Below are 12,034 nucleotides of genomic sequence, written 5' to 3' on the forward strand. Positions count from 1 at the left end.
ATATTAGAATCATGTATATAATAAGAGTATGATGAGATTTTGGACATGTATGATTTTATGTGAAATTTTTGGGATAAAAGATGAGTTTCATGAGAAATTAAGCTTGCTGAGTTTTGCAAATAATTGGGTAAAAGTTTGATTTAAAAATGATTTGCATGCATAAGTAATGTCCTTGATGTTATGTAAATTTTATGGAATTAAAAAGGGGATTTTAAGTCTCATTAAAATGATATTTTACTCAAATAATTACCTACAGGATTGTTATTGATTTTTGAGAAAATATGACCTTTTAAATTGAATATGGTGATTTTTAATGATAAAAATAGTTGCTGGAATTTTTGTAAGAAAATATTATGTGAGTTTCACTAAAATGAATTTGATGAGTTTTTGGAATAAATTATTTTTCCTAAGTTATGGTAATATTGAAAAATTGTATTTTTAATGGTATGAATGCATATTTTGTTAAGTTATGATTTTTCCTTTGTTTTGATTGAGAAAAATATTTAGATTCTATTTATTTGTGATTTTTGAAGAAAATAAATAGTGGCTGAAAGTTTGTTTTAAAAAGGGTTAAAAATTGTTATTTAATGTCACATATGGATTTTTGTTACATAAAACTAAGTCTTAAATAATTTAAATAAAAATATATTTTCCACACTTAAAAATATATTTTTCTCACCTTATTTATGTAACACAATGATAAAATTTATTTTTCTAAAGAAACATATTAAAAATAGGCATTTTAATTAAATCCAAGCTTTTTGGTTAATTCTTTGTAATTTGAGATTAATGAATGAAATTTTCACATATTTTATTTTTGAGCTAAAATAAAATAATGTTTTGAGAAATTTAATCCACTTAGAAATTTTAAGAAAAATAAAGCATGTTATATGTCTATTGATTTTAAAATAATAAAAGTACGAAATGTAGAATTATCGTTTTTGAAAACGTCTCTATTACGCAATGTTCCCATGTATGCATGTTACATGCAACTCCACTTTTACGTCCAAAATTATGTTTATTATTCAACTATGTGGTTTTTATAAAACGATCATGCATGTAAAATGGGTAAAACGAGCATTATTCTTTAATGGCTTTATGAGTAGTTAAGAATAATTGCATGTTTTGTGTAACTGTTATTATGTGTGCATGGCCCATGCACACATGAGTTGTATGGAAGGGAAAAATAGTAATTTTATGAACCTAAGAAATGTTATTTTGATTATGATATAGGCTCGTTGAAAGATTGTGAAATTTCTTAACTTGGACCTGAGGTAAGGAAGTTAGATAGATTCTATGATTTTATGCTTTGAATGGTAAGACTATCGTATGAATGAATTGTTATGAATTATGAATGCCATAACGTAATGATATGTTGAATGTGATATGTGTATGGATGTTAGATACATCAAACCAGTTACGATGTTAGATACATCAAACAGATTACGATGTTAGATACATCAAACAGATTACGATGTCAGATACATCAAACGAGTTACTAAGGACATTGAGACGTAACTCCTAGGGCGGACGCGCCGAGGTTATTCAAGGGCCAGTGATCTACTGTTTACCTCATAGGGTGACATGGACAACTAGCGATCCATGCTCATCATGTATGTTGTATGTTTGTGATATGATGATATGTTACGATTATGTTATGATATGATGATATGTTATGATTATGTTATGATATGATGATATGTTACGATTATGTTATGTTATACCATGATGTTTTAGATGAACGTTAGTGTTTGTTTTTGTTGTATTCTTACTTGCTTATTTGTTTGTACTTCCTTACTGGGCTTTTAGCTCACCCCCTTACTTTCCTTCCAGGTAGCAAATAGGATTTCTTTATGGCACGCGTGGTGACGTGAGGAGTTCTATCATCATGGGGTGTATGGCGTGGAGTAATCCTATGGACGGAAAAACGATCAACGTAGAACGCCATTTAAATTATGTTTTGTTTTTAAGAGACTTTCCTAAATTATCAGTGGGACTCAGTTATTTAATTTTTGGTTTCTTTGAACTTTTCATAAAAGTCTATGTTTTATTTTAAAACTTATGGCGCCAACTTGCATGGTTTTAAACAAGTCCCCCTGAGACTTTGATAATGAATGGTATTCTTTTATAAACTATGTTATGCGAATGTTTTGTAAGTATTAGTCTAGGGCGTTCGTTACAAACCACCACTGCCTTCCTTGTGCTTTGGGCTTCAAAACCCACTAAAGGATCAGACTCAATGGTCGTCGGAATTAGAATCGACGTTTGCTGGAATCCATGGAGATTCGAGAATTCATGGCTCTAATCTGACCATTCTTTGCCTTTCCAAGAGAAACCACCACCACCATGGCGTTCCTTGAGCTTTGGGCTTCGAAGCCTATTCATCATTTTCCTGAACCACCAATGTGGGGTGGTGGCGCGACGGTCATCGTCGGAGCTCCAGCGGGAGCTTTGGCTACCAAATAATTTTTAAAAAATTAAAAATAAAGCTTTTTAGGACTCTCATTGTGAGCCCTAAAAATATTCTTCTCGCAAGTCCTAAAAAACCTTACTTTTTAAGGATCTCAAATAGTAATAGTAGTGAAAACAAAGATAAAATGAAAAAAAAATAGTACAATAAAAGAAAAAATATATGTCTATGAAGAATGGATGGACTACATGAAACGAGGCTCTACCGACAACAATTGTCGTCGGTAGAGCCCAATAAGTCAATAAAAACTTCTACCGATGAGAACAATATTGTTGTAAACTAAAGGAGTTTGTGAAAAATCACATAAGTAGGTTGACATACTGGCTTAGTCCTCGAGATCATTAGGAGGTGGATGTCGATGTTAACATTTCGGGGTGATACATTAAGTCCATGTGTGATCCTCCAATAGTTGAAGGGGCTCTCTCTTCTTAGTAATCTTGTCATCTTTACTACTAGGGACGGAAGCTTTAACTTCAGTTTTTAGGCCTTATAGGCTTCGATTTTTACACAAATTCAAACCAAAGTCTATCCATGCGAAGTTAAAAGTTGCAAAAAAATGAAGCTAAAAGTGGACCTTAAACTTCGCTTATTTGGAAAAAACCGAAGTTAAAGGCCCCCTGCCTATAACTTTAGTTTTTTTTTTAAATAACCGAAGTTAAAAGCCCTCTTGTAAAATCCGAATTTTCCTACTATTTATCCAAATTTCCCATTTTTAATATATATAATTATATTTAATTTAATTTTGTAAAAATTATTTTCATTTAATATATATCAAAACTGTAACGCCCTACTACCCTAAAGTCGTTACTGTGTGGTTTTAAAATATGTATTTGACTTGCTAACAGAGGTATTATGCTCAAAAGTGTGATTAAATTAAAGTAAATACTCATTTAATAAAAAGGTTTAAAAATTCATTAAGATCATAGAAAAGTTCCATGGGATCCCAAAATTTCGTTTAGGACATATTTACCAATCAAAATTCTTTATACAATCAACCTTGGTGACAAAATCAGACATTTACATTGCGTTCCTCAAAACTTCCTCAATCGTGGCTGCCATGTAGGCCAAACATGTACGCATCGCTTCATGCCCTTCAACTTATGCTGGGTCGGCCTTTCCCTTGACCTTACCTGCACCATAGAGCACCCGTGAGCCAAGCCCCAGCAAGAAAACTTCACCAGCAAAGTATATAAACATTTATTTCAATAAGTACATAAATAAGCAAACATAACAGATATTTCACAAGCATTCATTACAATTCATAACAATGGCCTAACCCGATCAAGGTGCATTACTAGACACCAAGTTCATGGTCCTAACCGATGGAGTGATTATAACACCCTTAGATGGCCATGCCATGGCAACCTGCATTCAGCATGCTTATTATCGATTTTGGCCCTTGCTGATCTCGACCCTTGGAACTCAGTCACAAACACATGTATGACATAACATGTTTTTCCAAGCCAAATTCACCACAAATCATCGTAAACATGCACTAACACCAAATTTGAGTCTAGAACTCACATTAAAACAATATGGACATTTCAATTACCCCAAAAACCAAACATAATTCCTACCTTAACTCTGCAACTTAAGCTAAAACTATACTCAGCCCAAAACCTAATTTAAAGCTTACCCTAGGAATGATTCAACCTTTGAAGTGGACCTCATTTAGTCCTAGCTTCCTGCCTTCAATTCTTTAGCCAATTCCTCAAGAACTCAAAAACTCAATCAAGCCTAAGGGAGGAGAGGGAGTGAACGAGAGAGAGAGAGAGAGAGAGAGAGAGAGAGAGAGAGAGAGAGTAACTGAGAGCTTCTTTCCTTCTGGCTTTCTTTTTCCCAGCTTCTACCGAATTTTAGAGTCCCAAACTAAGTCTATCTCTTGTCACAAAAACCAAGAGTGCCCCCAAATCAAAACTTGCTCTCTAATGCCCCCAAGGGCAAACCCGTCATTTGCCACATTTCTCGCTAATTCGTCAAATAGTCCTATAAGTCCCCAATTAATCTTGGCATACCCAATTAATCACCAAATAACTATTTGTTACCCAATAAACCCCAAATGTGCACTATATTCCCAAAATACCCCTAGGCTAACCTCGAGCCAGGTATATGACCCTGTTGTGACTATTCCACTATTCCACTCACTAGAACTGCCTCGAGCCCAATATCACAAATATACGCACATAATAATGTGGTCTCAGTCATAACACACACATAATTACATTTATGCGTTTAACGAGCCAAAATTACAAATACACCCTTATTAACAAGAACAGGCCCACATGCATATTTAATACACATAAACATGCATATATAATTCATATTATAGTATATGTTAAGTAATCAACTAATGATACACATATATCATAATTAATTCACCTAATAATGTAATTTAATCATTTAATGCCCTCCCGACATGCTAATCAAGGCACTAAGCCTTATTATCAAATTTGGGACTTTAAGACTATCCCCTCCTTACAAAATTTCAACCTTGAAATTTACCTTAACAGTTCGGGATGCCGATCTTGAATATCTGACTCAAGTTCCCAAGTTACCTCCTATACTTTGATGTTTATCGACAACACTTTAACTAAGGCAATGGTCTTGTTCCGTAGAACTTTGTCCTTTCTGTCTAGGTTCTGAACTGAGTTCTCCTCATACTACAAATCTTGATCCAATTCAAGGTTCTCATAACTGAACACATGTGCAGGATCTAATACATAATTCTGGAGCATAGACACATGAAATATGTTGTTAACCTCTGATAAAGCAGGAGGCATAGCTAATCTGTACGCCACCTCTCCAACTCGTTCTAGAATGTCAAAGGGGCCGAAAAACCTAGGACTTAGTTTGCCTTTCAATCCAAATTGTTTCACTCCTCTCAAAGGAGAAACTTTGAGGAACACATGATCACCTACTTGAAACTATACACTTCTACATTTCAAGTCTGAGTAGCTATTTTGTCTACTTCGGGAGGCGAGCATTCGAACTCTAATTTTCTCAATTGCCTCATTAGTCCTCTGAACTGTCTCAGGACCTAAATACTTTCTCTCACCCATCTCATCCCAATGAATGGGAAATCTACATTTCCCCCCATACAACATTTCATACGGAGCCACTCCGATAGTAACTGATAACTATTATTATAAGAAAACTTGTTCAAAGGGAGATACTTACTCCGATATCACCAAAAATCCAACACGCATGCCCACAACATATCTTATAGTATTTGGATCATCCTTTTAGACTGTCCATCCGTCTGACGATGATAGGATGTATTGAATCTCATCTGCGTGCCCATAGCCTTCTAGCCGTTGAGACCTCAAATTCTACTAAACCGAGTAGTAGAATCCTTCCCGAGCCCCTAAGATTGATTTCCTGAGCTTAAAAACCTATTTTGGCTATTTTTCTTACTTAGAGTCGCGGCTCAGCCCATAGGGCCATGTCGCGCTACAAGTTAGAGAGCTCAAGGCACTCTCCTAGGAGACACAAGCTGCGGAACGCCCCAACAAATGCTGCGATGCTTAGGAAATTTCAGAGAACCGCCAAGGCCCTTTCACACACACGGGCCACGGCGCTTGCAGAATAGCGTCGTGGCTTGAACTCGAAACACAAAAATTCCCAGCGTTTTCCCCTGTGTTTTTTTGAGCCAAATTCACAACAAATCATCCAAAACATTCACTAACACCTGAATTGATCTCTACAACTCACATTAACAAAACATGGGCATCTCAATTACCCCAAAATCTAAATATAAATCCGAGGGTAACTCTACAACTTAAGTTAAAGTAAACTCAGCCCAAAACCTAATTTAAATCATAGAAACTGATAAAGATGGCAAGTTATAGAGCTTACCCTAGGAGTGATTCGGCCTCTGAATTGGACCTCAAGTAGTCCTAGCTTCCTGCCTTCAATTCTTTAGCCAATTCCTCAAGAACTGAAAAACTCAATCAAGCCTAAGGGAGGAGAGAGAGAGAGAGAGAGAGACAGAGAGGGAGAGAGAGTAGCTGAGAACTTCTTTCCTTCTGCCTTTTTTTCTCCCAGCATCTACTGAAGTCTAGAGTCCAAAACTAATTCTATGTGTTGGCACAAAAGACTAAGAGTGCCCCCAAATCAAAACTTGCACTCTAACGCCCCAAGGGCAAACAAGTCATTTCCCACATTTCCCACTAATTCCTCAAGTAGTCCTATAAGTCCTCAATTAATCCCAGTATACCCAATTAATCACCAAATAATTACCCATTACCCGATAAACCTCAAATGCGCACTACGTTCCTAAAATACCCCTAGGCTCACCCCGAGCTAGGTATATGACCCCGTTGTGAGTATTTTGCTTATTTGCTCACTAAGACCGCCTCGAGCCCAATATCACAAATATACCTACATAATAATGTGGTCTGAGTCATAACACACATAAAATTATATTTATGCCCTTAGCAGACCAAAATTACAAATACGCCCTTTGTTGACCTGTGAAATATGCCAATGGTCGTATGTATAGTATATGAAACCTTTTGAATGAAATAAATTGAATAAACGATAGAGTACGATTATCTTAAGTAAACACACATGAATTTCATAGTGGTTCAGCCCAATTCTAAGGAACAATAATATCCTAATCCACTTAGTCTTTAGTATGGAATTACTTGATCGACAATTACAAGTACAAGCTGAAGAGTTCTTGAAATGACCCACTAATCTAGACTCTTGGACCATTATCGAACTATACATACAAATTCTTACTAAAACATACATTTGCGAAAATACCATAATTTATTATAAACTTGTAGAAACAAAGGTTACTTTCATAAAAATAAGTAGGATATGGGTACCCATTGTCTTTAAAACAAAAATAACTTAAAGTAAAAAGAATTACATAGAAAATGCGGAAAATACATTTAAAACCATAAAAAAAAACATAAACAAGACTACATCCTCGAATCGAATAACGCTCGGCCCCTTGACTCCATTCACCATCTATACACATCCTCTAAGCGTCACGAATCTTACCGCCTCTAAAGCTTATTTTCCTGCACATAAAACAGAAAGGAATGAGCCTAATGCCCAGCAAGGAAAATCTAACACATAGTCATAAACATAAACTTCATAATAAACATAAAGACATATCATAACACTTAATACATACACTTATGAGAATGGCCATTATTACTTGGGGTCCCGTAGACTAAACAAGCTTATGCCCATGAGATTAGTGGGGTCCTACTAGCTAAGTAGGCATATGCCCATAATCTTTTCGGGGTCTTGTTAGTCAAATAGGGCATAAGCCCAAGCCTACAAACATACATATTCATAACACATTTAATAACATAAAGCATAAGATAACATAAGCATATAACATATTGATTCTAGCCTATTTTCCTTACCAAAGTTACCGGGATGTGTGGACTGAGTTGGGACTTTTTGGAACACTCCTAAAACCATAAGAAAGAGTGAGTCTAAAGAAGAAAGGAGATGAAATGAAAGGGATGGAAAGACTATACCATTTGAGAAACATGCTTACCGAAACTTATGTGCTAAAGAACTTAGATTCCCTAACCAAAATGAAGATTAAGGTTAGAGATTGAGTAGAAGACTATGAGAAAGAAAATAACATAATACAGAAATGAACTAGAGTTTTGGTTACCTCAAAGACTTGAAAGACCAATCTACTCCTCAACCGAAATACTATAGAACCTCACTTCCCAAAGTGTTTGATAAGCTTATGATGTTTAAGCTTATGATTTTCCCAAACCAGGTGTTTACACTCTCACACTCACTTAACACTAGCAGCTTCTGAACTTAGAGCAAAAGGTGAATAAGTACTAGGTCCTATTTATAGAGTTTGGGAATGAAAGTATCTTGATTTTACTTGAATAAAAATAATGGCTTTTTAGGTGAAAATCATTTGAATAATCGTTCAGCAGAGGCTGAAGAATCGTTCAAAAGATGCTGGACTTATGGAGGAGTTTTGAATGGCTGAAAGGAAAAGAATTCAAAAGTGTTTGAATTTATGCTGGAGGAGGCGATATATCGCCCCCTGTAGGCGATATATCGCCTGGGCTAGTATGCCCGAGACGACCGTGCATCGTCTCGTGTTTTCCGTATCTACGTGCTGCGATATATCGCCCCCTATAGCTGTGATATATCGGCACACGCTGAATAATTAAACACGAAATTACACATTTTTAGCTAAGTTTGAATGGAGTAAACAGCCTTGACTAAGCCCTCAACGTATTCAAAGCTGCTGACTGACCCTATAACATTCAAACTTTACTCCTTATTAAATTTAATCCTAAAAAATACTTAATCCTTAATCACTATTCATAACATGTGCTTAAAATCCTATTGGTTGATGTCTAAACCTTATAATATAATAAATATAATCCTTAATATCATTCACATTAATCAAACCTTAGGTTATACTTAATATTCTTAAATTATAGATTAAACTTAGAAAATCTATAAGTACTACTATGAGTGTCCAAATAATTCCCGGTCTGAACCAAAAATCCACAGTAACAAAGATAATACTAAACATACTATAATACTACTGAACAATTAGCTAAGTAAAGTTCTTGGACTCTACAATTCTCCCCTACTAAAAAGAATTTCGTCCTCAAAATTTACTTACCAAATAACTCCGGATACCGTCCTTGCATGTCCTCCTCCAACTCCCACGTTGCCTCGCGTTCAAAACTATTGCTCCATAGGACTTTAACTATAGGAAAGCTCTTGGACCGTAACTGCTTCATCCCCCTATCTAGAATGCTAACCGGTCGTTCCTCGTAACTTAAGTCTTTCTGGAGCGCTATGGTATCGTACTTGAGGACGTGAGATGGGTCTGACACATACTTGCGTAGCATCGAGATGTGGAAGACGTTGTGACTATCGGATAGTGCTGGCGGTAGGGCTAGTCTATATGCAACTGGTCCCACTTTTTCCAATATCTCAAAAGAACCTATGAATCGGGGACTGAGCTTGCCTTTCTTCCCGAACCGCTTGACACCCTTCATAGGAGATATCTTCAGGAAGACTTGATCTCCAACTTGGAACTCCACATCGCGTCGCTTGGTATCCGCATAGCTTTTCTGATGGCTTTGAGCAGCAAGCATATGCTGTCTAATAAGCGCTACTGCTTCTTGTGCTTGTCTAACAGCTTCGATCCCTAGAAGCTGCCTTTCTCCTACCTTGTCCCAGTGCAACGGTGATCGGCACCTTCTTCCATATAGCAACTCATAAGGTGCCATTCTGATCGTTGACTGGTAGCTGTTGTTGTACGAGAACTCGATCAGTGGTAAGTACTTGTTCCATGATCCTCCGAAATCAAGTACACATGTGCGTAGCATATCCTCTAAAATCTGAATCGTACGCTCGGACTGCCCATCTGTCTGAGGATGGAAAGCTGTACTAAGACTTAACTTAGTACCCATGGCTTGCTGTAAGCTTCTCCAAAATCTTGACGTAAATACTGATCCTCTATCTGACACTATCGTCTTGGGGATTCCATGCAATCGTACAATCTCTTGGATGTAGATGTCTGCATATTGGTCTACCGTATATGAAGTCTTAACAGGCAGGAAATGAGCCGACTTGGTTAGTCTGTCTATGACTATCCAAGCGGAATCATGCTGCTTATTCGTCTTTGGCAGACCCGTCACGAAGTCCATGGCTATATCGTCCCACTTCCATTCTGGCATGCTAAGTGGTTGCAATAAGCCTGCAGGGCGCTGATGCTCCGCTTTCACTTGCTGGCATACAAGGCACTTAGATACATACTCCGCTATGTCCTTCTTCATCCCTGGCCACCAATAGACTGCCTTGATGTCATGAGTCATCTTGGTAGACCCTGGATAAACTGAGTATGGGGTGCTGTGTGCTTCTTCTAGGATCGTCTTCTTAAAACTTTGATCATCTGGCACGCATACCCGATCCTTATATCTCAATAAACCTTGACTGAATATTGAGAAATCTGTAGTCTTGCCTTCTCTGACTGCATCCATGTGTGCTGCTAGTGTGTCGTCATGTCCCTGACCAATTCGTATGTCCTCTAGCAGATTTGATTGGATAGACAAGTTACCCAGCTTGCCTACAACCACTTCTATTCCGGCACTGATAAGCTCCTGCTGTAGCGGCTTTTCTATTCCAGATAAGGCTGCCAAATTCCCATAGCTTTTCCTACTAAGCGCATCGGCAACTACGTTCGCCTTCCCTGGGTGGTATAGGATTTCACAGTCGTAATCCTTGACTAACTCTAACCACCTGCGCTGCCTCATGTTGAGCTCCTTCTGCGTAAAGAAGTATTTTAAACTTTTGTGGTCTGTGTAAATCTCGCACCGTTCTCCGTAAAGATAATGGCGCCAGATTTTTAACGCAAAGACCACCGCTGCCAACTCCATATCGTGAGTTGGATAGCGTTGCTCATACTCCTTTAGCTGACGTGAGGCATAGGCTATCACCTTATCATTTTGCATCAGTACGCATCCCAATCCTTGCTTCGATGCGTCGCAGTAGACAACGAACTTATCGTTGGGCGTTGGTACACTGAGTACTGGTGTTGAGCAAAGCTTATCTTTAAGAAACTGAAAGCTTTCCTCACACTTCTCATTCCAGATAAACTTTTGTTGCTTCCGGGTGAGGTTGGTGAGTGGAGTGGCTATCTTAGAAAAGCCCTCTACAAACTTTCTATAATAACCTGCTAGCCCTAAGAAGCTTCTTACTTCTGATGCGTTCTTTGGCCTAGGCCAATCCTTCACAGCCTCTACCTTCGATGGATCTACTGCAACTTCGTCTTTTGATATGATGTGCCCGAGGAACGCCACTTGCGAAAGCCAAAATTCGCATTTCTTGAACTTGGCGTAGAGTTTATGCTCCTTCAATCGCGTCAAAATCAACCTTAAGTGTTCCTCGTGCTCTACTTCGTCCTTGGAGTAAATTAAAATGTCGTCGATGAACACTACGACGAATTTATCCAAGTAGTCTTTGAAGACCCTATTCATTAAGTCCATAAACGCGGCTGGTGCGTTAGTAAGACCAAAAGACATAACCAAGAACTCGTAATGTCCATAACGAGTCCTAAAGGCTGTCTTAGGAATATCTTCTCCCTTTACCTTGAGCTGATGATACCCGGACCGTAAATCGATCTTAGAAAATACAGTCGCGCCTCGGAGTTGATCAAACAAATCATCAATCCGAGGTAGCGGGTATTTGTTCTTAATTGTTACTTTATTCAGCTCACGGTAGTCTATGCACATCTGCATACTCCCGTCCTTCTTCTTCACGAATAATACCGGAGCTCCCCATGGTGAATGGCTTGGCCTAATGAAACCCAAGTCTAGGAGTTCTTGTAGCTGCGTCTTTAACTCCTTGAGTTCCGTAGGTGCCATCTGATATGGTGCCTTAGAGATTGGCTCGGTGCCTGGTACTAATTCTATCGTGAAGTCTATTTCTCGATTTGGCGGCAATCCTGGCAAGTCATCGGGAAAAACCTCTGGAAATTCTTGAATAACCCGAACATCTCCAACCTTAAGCGGCGTCTCATTCTCCACATTCGTGATGCTGGCTAAG

Source organism: Humulus lupulus, chromosome 5 (assembly GCF_963169125.1).
Source record: "Humulus lupulus chromosome 5, drHumLupu1.1, whole genome shotgun sequence".
Classification (NCBI taxonomy): Eukaryota; Viridiplantae; Streptophyta; class Magnoliopsida; order Rosales; family Cannabaceae; genus Humulus; species Humulus lupulus.